The sequence below is a fragment of the Galeopterus variegatus genome, unplaced genomic scaffold (genome assembly GCF_000696425.1).
Source record: "Galeopterus variegatus unplaced genomic scaffold, G_variegatus-3.0.2 Scaffold836, whole genome shotgun sequence".
In the NCBI taxonomy this organism is placed as follows: Eukaryota; Metazoa; Chordata; class Mammalia; order Dermoptera; family Cynocephalidae; genus Galeopterus; species Galeopterus variegatus.
In genome coordinates, this window is record NW_007726947.1 from 117,385 (window position 1) to 134,627 (window position 17,243).

Below are 17,243 nucleotides of genomic sequence, written 5' to 3' on the forward strand. Positions count from 1 at the left end.
TAATTCCCACTGTAACTGTTGAGAGTGGGAAATTCTGTTGTGGTAATTGAAAGGTGGGACTTTGAAGAGGTGATTAGATTGTAGGACCATGCCATAGTGAATGGATTAATAACGGTGATCAGAGGCATGGTTCTGAGGGCTTTGAAAGGAGAGCACACGAAGAGTTTCTCTCTGCTCCACCATTTTCTACCACATGAGACCCCTGCATTGCTGTAAAGCCACCACCAAAAAGACCCTCATCTGATGTGTTCCTGGACTTTGGACTTCCCAGCTTCCCAAACTGTAAGCAATAAATTTTGTTTTCTTATGAATCACCCTGTTCCAGTTATTTCTGCTATAAGCAACAGAAATGGACTTGTACAGACCCAGTGGCACAGCAGGAGAGGGTTCTCTGTCCCTTCACTAACTCCATTCCTCCCCATCCTCACTGCTAGTGGGAAGGGGGTCTTTCAGCATAACAGTGCACTGAAGTTGTGACCAAAAGTGGTAAGGGACTGTCTTGCAGAGGTAGTCTTGGAAGAATGTTAGATTCCACCCTCATCTTCATGAGAAGGAGTCAGACCCAGTCTTACTGTCCCTAATGATGAAGCCTGTATTCAGAGGGGAGAGCAGGAGGTAGAAAAGAAGAGGGAGGTAAACTAAGGGGAACTATTACAATAAAAAGTAAAAAAGAAATCCCCCAAGAACGAAATAGCATCATGAAGAAGCCAACAGGCTGAGCAAAACATATCACAGTAGTGACAGGGCCTGAGCACCTGAAGTCCCCATCAGAGTGGGTGGTTCCCTGGGCAGGTGCTGGGCTTCTCCTTTCAGAGAATGCTGGACCCTGCCCAGGGGAGTGTGGAGCCCAGGACACAATTGGCTTGCAATCAGAGTACAGACCTACCTGACTGACTCTGTCTAGTTATGGCTCAAGGTTTCTTGCGGTCAAGATGCTTCTTTTATTGGTTAAACCCATGGAACCTCAGCCCGTGGCTCTATGCTAACAAGGCTATTTACACCCTTGCTAGTACAGCTGTCTGCCAGATGCCTGTGGAAGGAGCTGTCTATTGCTAGAAGAACACACTCCCTCCTCATCTTCTTTCTCAGTGAACTTTATTCCTCTATGTTTTTTGGACACAGGAATAGGGGCTGTTGTTCCCAATGCTCAATTGGGCATTAATCATCATCACTGTACTCACAAAGTTCTCTATGGTCATTTGAGTTGCTCAATATTCTACCATTGGGAGAGCTGCTGTCTTAGGCTGTGTTCCCCAGAAGCAGAGTCTGAGACAAGATTCAGGTCGCATGCTTTATTGAGGCATGACTTCAGAAGAAAGAGAATGAAGGAAGCAGGAAAGGGTAGGAAAGACGAATGTGGCTGCAGACTTGTGTTTGGCCTCAGCCTGATCCCATGGGGGGACTCAGGAGCATGAACAGCACCAAAGAATTGATTTATTCTTTCTTGAAGTAAAGGGGCTGACCTTTGTACCCTCTTGGCTAAAAGCTGCAGGGGGATACAGAAGTGGTCTCTGATCCACTAGGAGCAATTTTCTGGAGGAGGGGGCATCTGTGAGCCATTGGAATCCAATATAGCAGCTGGGGATGTATACACTGATGTGGTAAAGGGAATTTGGGCAGAGTAACAACAGCCACCACTACAGATACTGCATTAGTCAGCATGTGCTGCTACAACACAATACCATAGGCTGGGTGGCTTAAACAACAGGAATTAATTTTCTCACAGTTCTAGAGGCTGGAAGTCCAAGATGGGGGGAGTGGGCTGGAGGGGGTTGCAGATGGCAGTAGAGAGAGTGTGCAAGCCCTCTGTGTCTCTTCCTGTAAGAGCACTAATCCAACCATGAGGGCCCCACTCTTATGACCTCATCTTCACCTAATCACCTCCCAAAGGCCCCATCCTCAAATACTATTTCATTAGGGTTAGGGCTTCAACATATGAATTTGGGAGGCACACAATTCAGTCCATAGTAGCTACCATTTTCTAAACAGGGAACAGACAAGTGTTACCAGATTGTTCAATGCCAGCCATTTCCCCACCAGCCATTTCCCTTGCACCTGAGTTCTTCCTGGAATCCCATTTGTTGACTGATGCGGGAGAGATGAGTTAAACCCTGGCTAGCTGAGCCAGGCCTCAGATTGCCCAACAGTTTATTTCCTCTGTCTCAGCAGGTGTTCCTTCTTGATCTGAGAAAATCAGGCTGTGATTGTTTGCAAGCCTCAGACCTTGGTGAGTATTCTGTAGGTGATAGCTGAGGCGTCTGTGTGCACTCCTACCCAGCTCAGGCTTTGAAGCTCGGGAGCAGAGCCATTAACATTCTCTTCAGCCCACAGACAGTTCTCTTCAGCCCTTGTTAGTCTCATTTTCTTCCCTCCCGATTTTTTCATCAAGAGCGGCAGCTTCCTTGTTCCTAGAACCTTTTCTTCTCTTCAAAGAGCTCTGGGCTCCAGGGAGGCCTGTGGCCAAGAGCCTTGCCAGACACTTCTGGATTCCCAATGAAGAGGAGTCTATGCCACCTGCTCTGCAGCTAAAAATCCAAGCAGCCGCATTCCTTTCACAGACAACTTCAGGACTGAGCAAAGGACCAGCCAGGAAGCCTGCCTTCTCTCTGGCTTCCTGAGCCGTCTGCAGTGGTTAGGCCTTGGGTTATGGAGGCTATCCTGCTGACTACCCCAGTCCACTCCTTCTTCTGGATTTGGACTATTTAGATAGAAGAAGTCAGGGGGGAGAAGGGCGGGGGAATCACAGAACCTATCCTCAGATAGTAGAAATCCATTCACTGCCCTCCATTCTGAGGTTATGAGAGGAGGTAGGGAGGACTCCCAATTTCACAGAAGGTGTCTTGTAGGCTGGAGAGGGGCAGAGGAGAGTTCTCAGTGAGAACACCATTCACACCTCTGTTTTTTATTAAGAGCTGCCATCTGTCCAGTTGTGTGGTGGGTGCTTAGAAAATAGGAAGAAGTAATCTCAGGGAAGCTTAAATTCTACTCACCCCACAGTAAATTTCTTAAGCAGTCTACAGATTTTAGTAAGAGAAACTCCAGTGCTTGGAATCCAGACAGAAAAGAGTGAATTAGGCAGGTGGTAATTCAGCTTCATTGTCCAAGTATTCTTCATAAAGCTGCCCTTTCTCACCAAGAGCCACCGGTTGTATCCCTGTGTCCTCCCCAAGGTTTTTCAGGGGTGAGGAAATCATGCCATATTCCTCCACTGCCCAGGACTTTGTTCTGTCATCTGCATCTTTCCTTTGCTTATGCTCTGCAGTATCTCAGGCATACAAACACTCACCCTTACAATTGCTTCTGCAGTAATTCCCGACAGGCACATGAAAACAACCTCCCCACAATCATATTTTACCAAACTCCTCTTCAGACAGGATAACAGTTATAGCAATAGGGTGCAATCATTTTTATTCATTTCTCTATCCCCTCTGGCCACACAGCTGGGCCCAGCATCACCCTGAACATCAGCCCAGGTGGGCCCACAGGTATACAGAGAAGGACTGCTACTCCTTCTGCTGTCTTGACAGCATCGCCAAGTCAGAGCCTTTGAATTCCTTGCAAGGCAGGCTCTGGCTCTGAACCGGAAGACCAAGATGTCTTTTCATCATGATATTCAATAAAGCTATTCGGCCATTTTGTCAAAGGTGATGATGTCTACCACTCTCAGTTTAGCATCACCCTGAACATCAGCCCAGGTGGGCCCACAGGTATACAGAGAAGGACTGCTACTCCATCTGCTGTCTTGACAGCATCGCCAAGTCAGAACCTTTGAATTCCTTGCAAGGCAGGCTCTGGCTCTGAACCGGAAGACCAAGATGTCTTTTCATCATGATATTCAATAAAGCTATTTGGCCATTTTGTCAAAGGTGATGATGTCTACCACTCTCAGTTTAAACCCATAGACACAGACACAAATACGGACAGCTGGAAAACACAGAGCCAAGGATTATTGATCTCTTTAACAGGAACTGGGGAAAGAAGTCCAACTGAAGCTGACTGTTCTGGGTAAGCATTGCTTTGGGGGCTATAATAGAGACCTGCATATTATAAGACAGCTCCAAATCAAGATGGGGTAGGAGGGGTTAGGGTGGAATTTAGAAAAACACTGGTAAAATTAGCATTTCTTCTTTCTATCAAGTCCTTCATCTCTACTTGCCTTCTTTATGAAAGAGGCTTCCTCTGCAGATTATTTATTCCCCAGGGCCTGTGGTCCATCCAGAGTCATATTTATGCTCACAATTTCTAATTGATCTATTCTTACTGAGGCAAGGAAAGGATGAGGGTCCACATTATAGATGAAGACAATTAAGCTTCCTCAACAGGAGAGGAGAACCATGATTTTCCCTATCCTTTTCCAGAAATTAATTACTTGTTCCTGAAGTCCCTTGTTGACTACAGTAACTACCTTGTGTTATTTGGAAGTTTCAACAGAGGCTCCAATATGCAGTATTCATGTCATACCACAGTGAGGTGCCAGCAAAGATACAAATTTTCATGGAAAGTAGTTGAAAATCAGTTATGGAACTCTAAAACCTTCACCCATATCAAAGACAAAAAGTCATTGCACATTAAGGAATGTTTTTGAAAAGGACTTATTTAGTGGGAACCACTGGTAAACTAAGGGGAAAGAAAGAGGGGTGCCTATGTTTCACAAGCCTAATGAGATGGGTTTCAAGGGGACCCCTCAGAGAGCTTGATATGTGTCTCTTGAAGTTAGAGGGGCAGAATGGACTAATGTCTGGCTCCATTTCAAGAAATGTAGGAGCTATGATATATGTTAGCCACTGCTTTGCAGTGCCAGGATTTGCTCAGAGCTTGTGTGGGCAAAGAACCTGTTTCTCATAGACCAGAGGTGGGCCACGCGCATGGCTTGGAGATCATCTTAGACCCTGTCCAATAGGTCTGTTGAATTATTAGAGGCTGCAGAGGGAGAGTGCACTTGCCCAGGCCAAGGGAACTGCAGCTCTCTCTCTCTCTCTCTCTCTCCCTTCTCTCTCTCTCTTTCTCTCGTTGGTGTTTGAGGCCTCTTGCTGAGGTTTCTCATCAAGTAGCCCAGCCAGACCCACAGATATGGACTTCAGAGAAGACAATTCAATACCTTGTGTCTGATGGCTTTCTGCATATGCCGTGAAAGTGAACGAAATCAAAAACTGATTCGGGTTCTGACATGCAGCTTGTTTTCAGAGATATTTTACAAATGCAGCATCTCTCTCCCCATACTCTGCAAAAAATAAAATAAAATAAAATAAAAAGGAAGCGTAATAACTTCGTATAGCATACATTATACGAAGTTATACGATGGGAGCCAAAAACAAAGTTTCTCTTGTGATTACATCCCATGAGTTCAGCTTGTCGTTGTTCATGTTACAATTATAAAAGTTGTTTCTCAAACTTTATTTGAAAATAAATAAAAAACACCACCAAAATGGTTATAACAAGAGGAGCTGATGTCGGAGTGAATATTTCTCCTTGGTGAACTAGTTATTCTGCAGTATGAATGCAAGTGAATAGGTACCCTGTAGTATGTATTACAGTTCTGAATGCAGCTACCATTAACAGTGTCCTAAAAGCCCCTGTGCTGTCACAGTCCTAGCCTACACCCTGCCCTTTGCATCCTGCCCATCTTCAGGGATAACACAGGGACTCAGAAGTCATGTCAGAGTTTCAGAGCTTCCTCCACGGCAGCACTTACTGCCATCTTCTCAATTTTACCTCCTCGTTCTTTCCCTACAGTCGGGGGATGAGATACATATACATACACCCACATACAAAGCATTATACAAAGAAAATTATGCATATGGATTCTCTGCCCCCTAGGAATGTACAGCTTAAGACAGCTAACATTAAACAGACAAGCATAAACACATAAATAGCAGAAAAGCAGCCTTAAACCCGTACATGAATGAACAGCAGGGTAAACGCATGATTGAGAGGGGAAGCAGAGTCAGCCAGTAAATGAATATTTACTGAACAGCTCCTACTGTCAGGTGTTGGGCTAGGTTCTGGCAATAAAATTTTGAACAGAACAGACACAGTCCCTGCACACATAGAGATTTCAAAATACTAGAGAAGATAAACACTAAACAATTTTCTTTTTGAAGGGGTGGCTGGCTGGTACGGGGAACTGAACCCTTGACTATGGTGTTACAAGGCTGCACTCTAACCCACTGAGCAAACTGGTCAGCCTCTAAACAATATTTTTTTTTACTAAAAAGTAGTTTAGTGAATGTAAATGTAGAAAGTGCTGTGGAAGTCAATATGCAGGACTGGTCCAGACATTAGGAATCGAATCTATTCTGGGGGCTAGAGAAGCTTGCCTACATAAGTGATATTTACATTAGGACTTGAAGGCTAAGTAGGGTTAGACAAATGGCTGGTGAGGAAAAGAGTGATTAGGGAGGACAAGTAAGGGCATCTGGGAACACAGAGCAACACATTCAAGGAACCCTATGTGGCTGGAGTAAATCTATCAAAGAGGAAAAAGGCCAAGGTGAGGAAGTTGAAGGGATCAGCAGGAAACTGGGAGATTTTAAATGTTGATTAAGAAAAAAGTAAGTGAAAACTATAAGATCAAAGATTCACAGGATTGGAAGGAACTCTAAAGGTTATCTAGTCCAACCATCCAGATGATGCTGGATTATCTCTGCCCATTCCCTATTCCTGGATCAGTACAAACAGAAACCAGAAATGGGTTGGAATGGGGTCACAGGAGGTCGACAGGAGGGACTAAGTGAAGTACCCATGAAGTTCCCAAGGGCTGAGGCAGGAGGGTCTTGGTTGCATTCCTCTGACCCCAGAGTATGAGTTGGAGTTGGCCCCCTGGTCAGCCTTCCCACTTGTATGAAGACACCCTCACAGGACGCACTGAGGAGAAGCAGATAACAAGGACAATTACTCTGAGCAGGTGTCAGGGAGGTTGATTTATTCAAGAGGGCCTGGCTAGTTTGCATTCATGACAGAGAAACCTATCACTGAGGGCTGGGCAAGGTGGCTTGTGAAGAAGCTAAAGGACAGCAAAGCCAGAGTGACCACCACCCAGAGGAGCACTGGCCCTTTTACTCCGATAAATGGAATTTGTTCATCATTTTTAGGGTGAATGCTTCCTCCTGTGCTGGCAGCAGGACAAGGACACAGACCAGTGAAACACTCATGATTATATGGCATTAATGAAACTTGGCATCTTCCTGATTCTCACTGAATGGCAGGGCTTGATGTGCTCAGGAAGGGTCTCATGTCCATATCATTATCACCATTAATCAGCAATTAGTACATGCTTCACACTAGCAGTTTTCTGCACTTGAGAGGCTCAAAAATCTAGATGAGGAAGGTAGAAATATGCACCAGAAGGTAAACTATAACCACTACATGGCTATAGTGATAGGGGTTTGGGATCTAAAAGACCATCAAAAACTACTGTAAAAGAACAAGAGAGTAGCTAGAGCTTGAGAAAATTGGCCTCAGAGCAGCACTGATGCAGGTAGACACTCCATGAAGGATAGAAAGAGATTCCTCTGGGCTGGGAATGAGAATGTGTCCATAGGGCCTGGAACAGGGGGATACAAGTCTTGCTCTCTGAAAGTACCTAAGGAGAGAGCAAGACCCCAGAGAGGCCTGGTTGCATGGAGCATCTAGGAGACAGGATCCCAGGCAGCAGGATTCACAGCCTCAATAAAGATTCCTGTGAGGCAAAGAGAAAGAGCAGGTAGTCAGTACCTGGGCCTGATGGGATGGTACTGACCAGATTCCTGTGAGGCAAAGAGAAAGAGCAGGTAGTCAGTACCTGGGCCTGATGGGATGGTACAAATGATGGAACAACTCAAAGCTCCCTCCAATCTCATGCAAAATATAAGATCTTGGAACCACAATTCAAGCCTGAAGATGAGGTTGAATTTCCCACCAGTCAGATGGGATCGGAGCATATAATTGGAGTTTACCTTTATTTAAGAATATAAATAAATGTGCAGATGATGGAGTCAGAGGCACCGAAGCTGCCCTGCCCATCCTTCCTCATCCTCTGACTCGAGGCCACTCCATCTCCAGATGCTCTCAACAGCTTCCAGGTGTGTATTGTTCAGGTGCAACCACAGCCTTAAGTTTGGCAAACTGACTAAACAGCTCAGCTTCTCAAAAAAAAAAAAAAAAAAAAGACTATAAGTAAATGTGATACTTCCTACACATCTACATACTATAGCAGGTATGACTCTCAGTTTACATTGGTAAACTGAGAGTCATACCTGCTATAATTGCTACCGTTCAATTGTGAAAGGGTGGAACTTAGATTAGAATGATTGCAATGAGAAGACAAAGACATAGAAGTCCTAACAATATTATACAAGAATAAAGAACAGGACTTGATCTACCCAGAATCTACAGAAAATCCCAGGACACACTGAGAATGCATGAAGTTTCTCCCACTTAGATTAGAATGATTGCAATGAGAAGACAAAGACATAGAAGTCCTAACAATATTATACAGGAATAAAGAACAGGACTTGATCTACCCAGAATCTACAGAAAATCCCAGGACACACTGAGAATGCATGAAGTTTCTCCTTGCCTCTCTTGTTCTCTGCCCATAGGCATCCCTATAGGGGATTCAAGTAAATGCTTTATGAGTTAGTCTAAGCATCCATAAGTTATGATGAAATGCAACTTAAAAAAGCTTTGTTCTCTCCCAAGGCTGTATGTTAATGCTCAGGAGGACAGGATAATAAAAAAGGGGGATATTTAGTCACTGAGTTCCCACTTTGTGTCAGACATGATGGGGACTAGCAATATCAAGATTACTAAACTCCATTCCTGTCCTTGAGATGGTGTATTAGTCTGGTTTCATTGCTTATAACAAAATAGCTGGAACTGGGTAATTTATAAAGAAAATATTTATTGCTTACAGCTTCAGAGGCTTGAGAAGTCCAAAGTCTAGGGAACATATCTGGTGAGGGTCTTCTTTGGTGGTAGCTTTACAGCAATGCAACGGTCTCACATGGCAGAAAATGGCAGAGCAGAGAGAGAGAGAGAGAGAGAGACTCTCACATCCTCTCCTTTGAAAGCCCTCAGAACCATGCACGTGACCTCCATTATTAATCCATTTACTAGGCATGGTCCTCAGAATCTAATCACCTCTTCAAGGCCCCACCTCTCAATTGCCATAGTAGGATTTCCTACTCTTTTAACAGTCACAGTGGGGATCCAGCCTCCAACACATTAAACTTTGGAGGGACACAATTCAATTCCCTACAAATGGACATGGCAACAAATAATTAAATCCCCTGGGATGTGTCATGACAGAACTGTTAACAAATGCTCTGGAAGCACAGAGGATCAAGTGACAAGCTCTGCCTCAGAAAGCCAGAGAAGGCATTACAGAGAAGGTGAGATTTAGGTGTGTTTAACAGTATGAGTAGGAGCTCGACATTTGGGCAAGAAGGAACATTCCAGGTAGCGGGAACAGAATGCACAAAGCGTGGAGGCAAGAAGAAATGGGGAGCTTGAGGTGGAGGGAAAGATGGAAGGAGCAAAAAAAAAGTTGACAGGAAATGAACCTCTCAGTACTTTTACAAGATTAATTAAATTAAAAAGATCATCTAAGTGATTCTGCAAATTCATAAGCAGGTAAGGAACTATTTCCAAGCCTCAGGGTTAGTATCCACAGGGGTAAGTGGAATTATCACAACAGATGAAAACTGCACTCAGTGAAAAAGATGTTCTATCTGGAATTAGTCTCTACAGTCTTTAACCAATTAGAGGCTACTCACATGATGAACACAGGAGGGGGTAGATGTTCATATATTCACCACAAATGGACTTTTTATTTTTTTTCCAAAGATGACCAGTAAGGGGATCTTAACCTTTGACTTGGTGTTGTCAGCACCACACTCACCCAATGAGCTAACCGACCATCACTATATGGGATCCGAACCCATGGCCTTGTTGTTATCAGCACCACAATCTCCAGAGTGAGCCACGGGCCAGCCCCACAAATGGGCTTCTGAGGTCCACCAGAGGGAAGAAGTCACATGTCATCTGCTGTATGGCCCTGTGTTGGAGACCACACAAAGAGATAGACACTTATTTACCTTAGAAAACCTGATAGCCTCAGGTGAAATAATTTTTCTCTTCCTGGGCTTCTCACCAAAAGCACTTGCAGGTGTTCCTTCCTCAATAATAGCCGACCTCATGGCTTTCTTCATCTACCAAGTGAGCAACTTTCAGAGAAAACATTTCGGTTTAATATCCACATTCCAGGCATCTGGATAAAGCCTGGGAACTTAAAGGGATGCATGCATAATGCACACCTTCAAGCATGGTATCCTGAGGATCACTTCTCTTTAGGCCCTTATTCCTTCCCTGCCTTTGACCAGAAGAGACAGCAGTGTGGAAGAGGGCTATGTTTCCATACTAAGATAAGTATATCTTTAATCCACGGCAACTTCTTGTAAAATAAGGAACAAGAAGAAAATAACCCCCAAAACTCCAGAGGGTTTTTTTCCTAATAATGTGCCTCAAGATTTATTGAAATGTCTGAATCTCATTTTCAGCACTTAAAGATCTCGATTGCAAATGTACAGGTTATGTATTTTGTGATGTATTTCTAATAGAATTCAGGGATCAGGGAAGAAAAGATATTATTGATAGATTCTTTGAGGGTGAAGGGAGGGTCTTAGAAAACTGACTTGAACTAAAAAAAGAAAGGTAATTTGGTTTTAATCTCCAAATAAAAGTGCATTTGATTTTGAAAAACAATCATTGAGACTCACATTTTTCTGTTTAACAACCACCTTGAAATTCGTCTGCCTCGGAAGACAGCGCGATTCTGGACTACCTTAGCATGAATGATTTATGACATTCATGAACTTGGCAACTACACCAGTTTTTCTAAACCTGGCACCCAACACCACCTGCCTGTTAAATGAAGATTTATGATTTATAAAACTCACCTCATTATGCAGAGGTACATGAATTGTCTTATATCTGTAATCTATAACTCCCAAGACAGATAAGAATGCAGATATGTCACAGAATTTATGGCTCCTTCCTGCTAAAGCTGAAGTTTTGAAGAAAAACTAGAGAAAATAACTGGCCCTTTGGAGAAAAATAGCTTTAGCTAACCATTATACCCTCAAATGATGAAATGGCTGTAGCCCACCACTACTAGATCTTACACGAACAAAGAGGCTAAGGGCAAAATGCATTTTAATCACAGTGCCGAACTATGTCTACATTTTGAACCTAAGCGACTCCTTGGAAACATCAAGCACTCTGTTTAATTTTTTTCCCAGGTTGGTGTTTGAGGCCTCTTGCTGAGGTTTCTCATCAAGTAGCCCAGCCAGACCCACAGATATGGACTTCAGAGAAGACAATTCAATACCTTGTGTCTGATGGCTTTCTGCATATGCCGTGAAAGTGAACGAAATCAAAAACTGATTCGGGTTCTGACATGCAGCTTGTTTTCAGAGATATTTTACAAATGCAGCATCTCTCTCCCCATACTCTGCAAAAAATAAAATAAAATAAAATAAAAAGGAAGCACAGAGGATTCAGTGGAATAAATTTATGTATCTCAAGAAAGAACAAGATTATATAGATAGCCATTAAAAATGACAAGTATATGGAGTCAGGTACAGAAATCTTTATGCAGAAATCTTTAGACAAGATAATGGTAAGCAAAAAAAGCAGAACACAAAGTGACAGGGAAAAAAAATGGTGTTTCAAGCCTAGAAATTTTCAATAGCATAAAGCTAAGTGAAGAACAATAAAAATCTAAATGATTTATTTTCAAATTTCCCTGTCAATCAGGAAACAGACACATATACATGGCTCCTGACTAACCTGAATCTAAGAAGAACTCTGTCCCTCCCTCCTCTGCAGAGCTCTGAAAGACCATTCTACCTTCTCTGGCCTTTCAGAGTATAGAACACCAGCACTTAAATACATAAGTCCACAGAAGAAGGGGGAAAATTTAAAAATTCTTCAAGTAGGGGTAGGAAAATTATTTGAAAAAAATGAAGGTAGGGAACCCACTTCCAAATTTAATAACTAAATATACCTTTTAGGGAGATTGTTTCTTTGCTGTTTTCTTAGTCACTTGTTTCCTGAAATGTGTCTGGGGCTCACCCAGTTCTGACATTGTGTTCTAGAGTCCCCATGTGGTTGCTCTAACTCACGGAAATGATGCTCCACGCACAAATTGGTGCCCAGGAACAAGAGAGCAATATCAATGAACCACAAATTTTATACCAGAAAAAGTGAAGCCTCTTTGGCAACTGGGAATATATTCGAGAGCAGAATAGATGCACAGATAGACCCCAGGGAAGAACTGCATTTAGGTTCAGGGACTCACTTCTCCTTAAGCTGCCTGTTGACACCTGACCACTCAAATACAGTTGCTATTCTCCAGGGCTCTGGGTGCTGGTGTTCTGTTGGCCTTTAATCCTGAGAGTGACCTCCCCAGCTCAGGCCAGGGAGTCATGCTGCAACGGAATGAAAAAGAAGTGGGCCAGCACCTACACACATACACAAACCCACACATCCCCACACACAACCTGAGGCAGAGCAGAGATCCTTCTGGGAAGTCATGCAAAGCTGCAGAGTGCAGGCAGGATGGCCTCATCCACAGCCTCTGTGGAGTTGCCTCTGCACTTTGCCAGGCTTAGAAAAAGTTCATTCTCCTATGGAGGACAGGTGTTCATGAGACCCTCAGCAGCTTTCATGCTCACAGATGCCTCTCTCCCCTGCAGAAGTGATCACAGGGCTCCTTCCAGGTAAACCAGCTTGCTTTGGGTCATGGTGCATACACACACACTTATACCCAAGCAGTAGTTGAATAAAACAAGGAATTGTACCTAAACCAAAGGCTGGACCTATGAGCAGAACCAGTGACCCTTGAGATAACTTGGCACTTTACTAGGCCTTTTCTCTACTGATAAAGGCACTCCATATGGGATGGTATAATTCAAGCCACACAGAGAAAGGTAGCAAGTATGGTACAGGCAGTCCAGGGGTATATTGATGTACAGGAAAGAAATATTCAAATCTGTTTACATTTATTCTTATCTTTTCCATTTTTATTTCCTATTTTTATATATGTTTAATAATAGCACTATACACATACGCAGTTTACATGTACATGTACATATATGTAGTATACATGAATATACACATAATGGGCATATGCGCTCAGATAATTTTCTAATAGGGATGTGTAATGAAAACCTTTGGAGACAAGAAGACACTGTGGTAATTGGGGTATTTCTAAATAGGGTGTGGTCCTTAATCTTCACCCCCATCAGAATTCCCTGTGGAATGTGTTAAACATACAGATTCTATGACCCATCTCATACCTACAGAACCTGAATGTCCCGGGTGGGGCTCTAGGGTTCTGTGTGCTTAAAGAGCTTCCTAGTAATTCTGACTCTTACTAAAGTTTGGGAATCACTATAGCAGAAGAATTAAAGAAGCAGACATAAAGCAGCTGAACTATGAAAAGGGCAGAGTGAGTACGGATGGGAACACTAGAAGCCCATTTCTGAGAGGAAGACAGGTAACTGGCCATTAAAACTCCAGCTGGGGTCCAACCAAGAAAGAGGGGCCATCCTCCCTGTTCTTCCAGAACTCCGGCTCTATGCATATTGAGGTGGTGTCCATAATTTCCCAACTAGTCTTCCATTAAACCTTCATTGCCTAAAGAAACGGGCATTTCCTCTTCTGACAGTTGAGGAGCAGGGATGGGGAAACTTAGAAATTGTCTTGGTCAGCTCATGCTACTATAACAAAATATCATAGACCAGGTGACTTAAACCACAGAAATTTATTTCTTACAGTTCTGGAGGCTGGAAATCTGAGATCAGGGTGCCAACATGGTTGAGTTCTGGTGAGGTCTCTCTTCATGGTGGACAGAGATCATCTCCCACATGTCTCTTCTTATAAGGGTACTAATTCCATCATCAGGGCCCTTCCTCATGACCTAATTACCTCTTAAAGGTCCCATCCCCCAATACCATCACAATGGGAAGAAGCCTTCAACATATGAATTTTCGGGCACACAAGTACTCAGTCCATAGCGGAAACCAACAGCCCCTCACACAGAGAGAACACGTAATCCAGGGGAATTGAATAGACAGCTGACATAATTTTAATAATCATGTGCCTTAAGGAGTAAGGATGAGATTGGAGGAAGAGGGTATACTTGTATGAGCCAGAGTTGCCTGCAAGCATTTGAAAAAGGTCCTGTATGGATTAAACATTTAATCTAAAATCAATAAGGGGATTTCTAAAAAGTATACCAAGTAAAAAGGGGATATAGAGTAGAAGCTAATATGATGTGACCTTGGGCAATTCACTGATTTCTCTGTTCTTTAAATGATATCTAAGTTTCTTTCTGTGTTTCTAGAACCCAAATTTGGGCTCAATTCCTACTTTAAGGTTCCTTTCACTATACCATACTGGTCAAGAATAAATTAAAACTCTGGCCCTTTAAACTAAAAAATTCAGAAAAGACTCCTACCTCTTTAGGAATTAAATATTAAATGGATCTTTATAAAGAGCAAATCTCTGGTTTTTTCAACCCTACCTCCTCCCCAAATAGGGGCTTTCCTGTATGGGGCCTTGACCCGAATGAAAACCCAGAGGTTAACTGACTGCTTTCTACCTTGTGCAATGAGACTGCATTATTACTGGAATGTAAACATCTTATCTAATCAAAGTGACATCTTATTTTGACTTACTGTTGCCTTACTTTTCTTTCAGGGTCATCCTCTATTTCTCATTTCTCCTATCAGGAGGGGAGGTTGGTGGGTTACTAGGCATTCAGCATGGAATGAAACCTGCTAATTGTCACCACCCCTGGGACAGAGACATCACCTGACATAACACTTTCTGCACTTCACTGGGACAAGCTCTGTTGAACCAGGCTTGAGTGAAGCAACATCATGTAATGTACCCAATATAGTGTAGCTAATGTCAAAAGAGAAAAGTGGGAAATGTCTCCTGAAATCTGCAGCAGGTTCATGAAAAATTCCAAGGAGAACAAAAGTGACAAATCCCTGCAGTATGCCACATTTTTATTTCCTGAAGATGAAAAGTGCCACAGTATGATATTCATCTTTGGGGAGACTGAACAAAACGTCTTCTGAGTCACCAGTTTAAAGAGACTATGTTTTAAAAATATAAACTTGATCCTATGAGTTATATTACAGATTGAACTTCCTTTGTAGTTGTCCTGGAACCTAAATTACATTAAAAAATTTTAAAGTATTTCTAACACTTTTATTCCATTGCCTAAAATAACTGCTGCTAATAATGGATTAGGCCAGTATTACAAAACTCATCTTCTGTATATGTGAAAGCAGAGGTAAAATAAGACCCAGCTTGGTTATGAGGCAGCAGGACCTAGAGGTTAGTGGTTTAGGTTCTAGCGTCAGACAGTTGGCTTCAAATTCTGGCTTTACCATTCGGTTACTATGTGACCCCATGTAACATACTTAACCATTCTAAGCCTCAGTTTCCACATCTGCAAAATGGGAATACCCATAGTATTTACTTGAGACCATTGTGAGCATGCCAGATAATGTATACAAAGCATTTAGGACAGTGTGTGGCATTTAAGTAAACACTCAACAACTATTAGTGATTACTATTCTAATGACAATTTCTATTAATGGCTGGGAGTTAAATACTTAAAAGTTGAAACTAGTTACCTCTCTTCAAATATGCTAAAATAACAACTATGACAGTTAGAATATTATTTAAAAATATAGTATGCACAGGTATTGGGCAGCCAACTGTTCTGTCTGGTAAACATTTACCAACATGCAAATTATGCACCAGCTCTTTCCATTTCCAAGTGTGACACTAGGATGACAACAGAGAAATGAAATATAGTATTATGCTGTATGGTGTATACCACTTGGCTGTGGATCTAACTTCTTTCTTACTCATTTGAATCCTTATGGTTTTTTAGATTCAGGTTCATTTCTTCGTGCCTCCAGGCTACAGGCCATGTTAATTTGCAAAGCAGACGAGAAGCCTGTCCTTCACACTGACAAAGTATGAGCCAATTCTCAGGCTCATACTTCAGTCTGTGCCTTACCACATCCCCCTTGTGGTCACGGCGAGTATTTGCGAGGCACCTGAAAAACCACCAGGAATGTCGATCAAATATATATACCCTTTATATAACACCATCTGTTTCCTGGATTGTTTTGATTAACACTTTGTGGCTTTCCTAATGTAAGGAGCAAGAAGAGAAGCAAATTCTTAAGAGAACCAATTGAGAACAGGGAAGTGAGGAGTATGCAGTTATCTCCATTACCTTCCCCTGCCCTCCTCCCACCCTGTCATATATAACGAGGACGTAAAGTCTACACTTTCTATTTTGGTTCAATGTTTAATATCATTTGTCACACCTCTCCATGATCTTTTGCATCACTGTATTGTATTAGAATATAAATCTCTACAAATAGGAGTCATGAGCCTCTAACTCCGCTCGGGAAAGCCTACCTCTGAGGGAATTATAAAACAAGAAAAATGAGCGTTAGTTAAGCTAGTGAAGATGATAGTAGCCAACAGTTAAGGAAGAGTGTGTGGGAAGCTTTTTTTTTTTTTAAACTTTCAGAATCTGTATAATACATAACCACTGTTATATTTGACTTTCCTGTTTATCTTCTTACTCCCACTTCCAGCCCCCTCAGAATGTAAACTCTTCAGTTATCTTCTTTCCCTCCCAAACTTCCTGCAACATTCCTTTCACAATTTCTCATACCGTGGTGCTCACTTAATACTGATTTTCCTGAAGAAAGAGGTAGGGGTCTGAAGCATTTTTCACTTTTGAAAGAGCACTTCGAGGACAAAATTTCTTCGTCTCCAAAATCAAGTTTAATCCCGTTGTCATCTCATTAGCGAGTTCATGTTTTGCCTTCACTGTTTTCTCACCACCTATAAGAGTGTTTGACACACGGTGTGCTTCCAGTACCTATTTTTTGAATCAGTGAATTCCTTTTCCTCAAAAATCTGAAACTGGTCACAGTGCAGAGTAGTAATTGACGTCTTGTAACCAACAGAAGGTTTGAAACCGGCCAAAGGGACTTCCGTCAGGCCCAGCACAGCGGGGTGGGGAAGAGCCTGATTTTGGATAGTTTCTCCGTTGGCGGTTTGTACAATAATTAGCGTAACGTGACACAATATGTGAACGAAACGCTGCTTTAGTAAAACAAGACCGTTGTGATAAAACGCAGCGCAAATCTGTC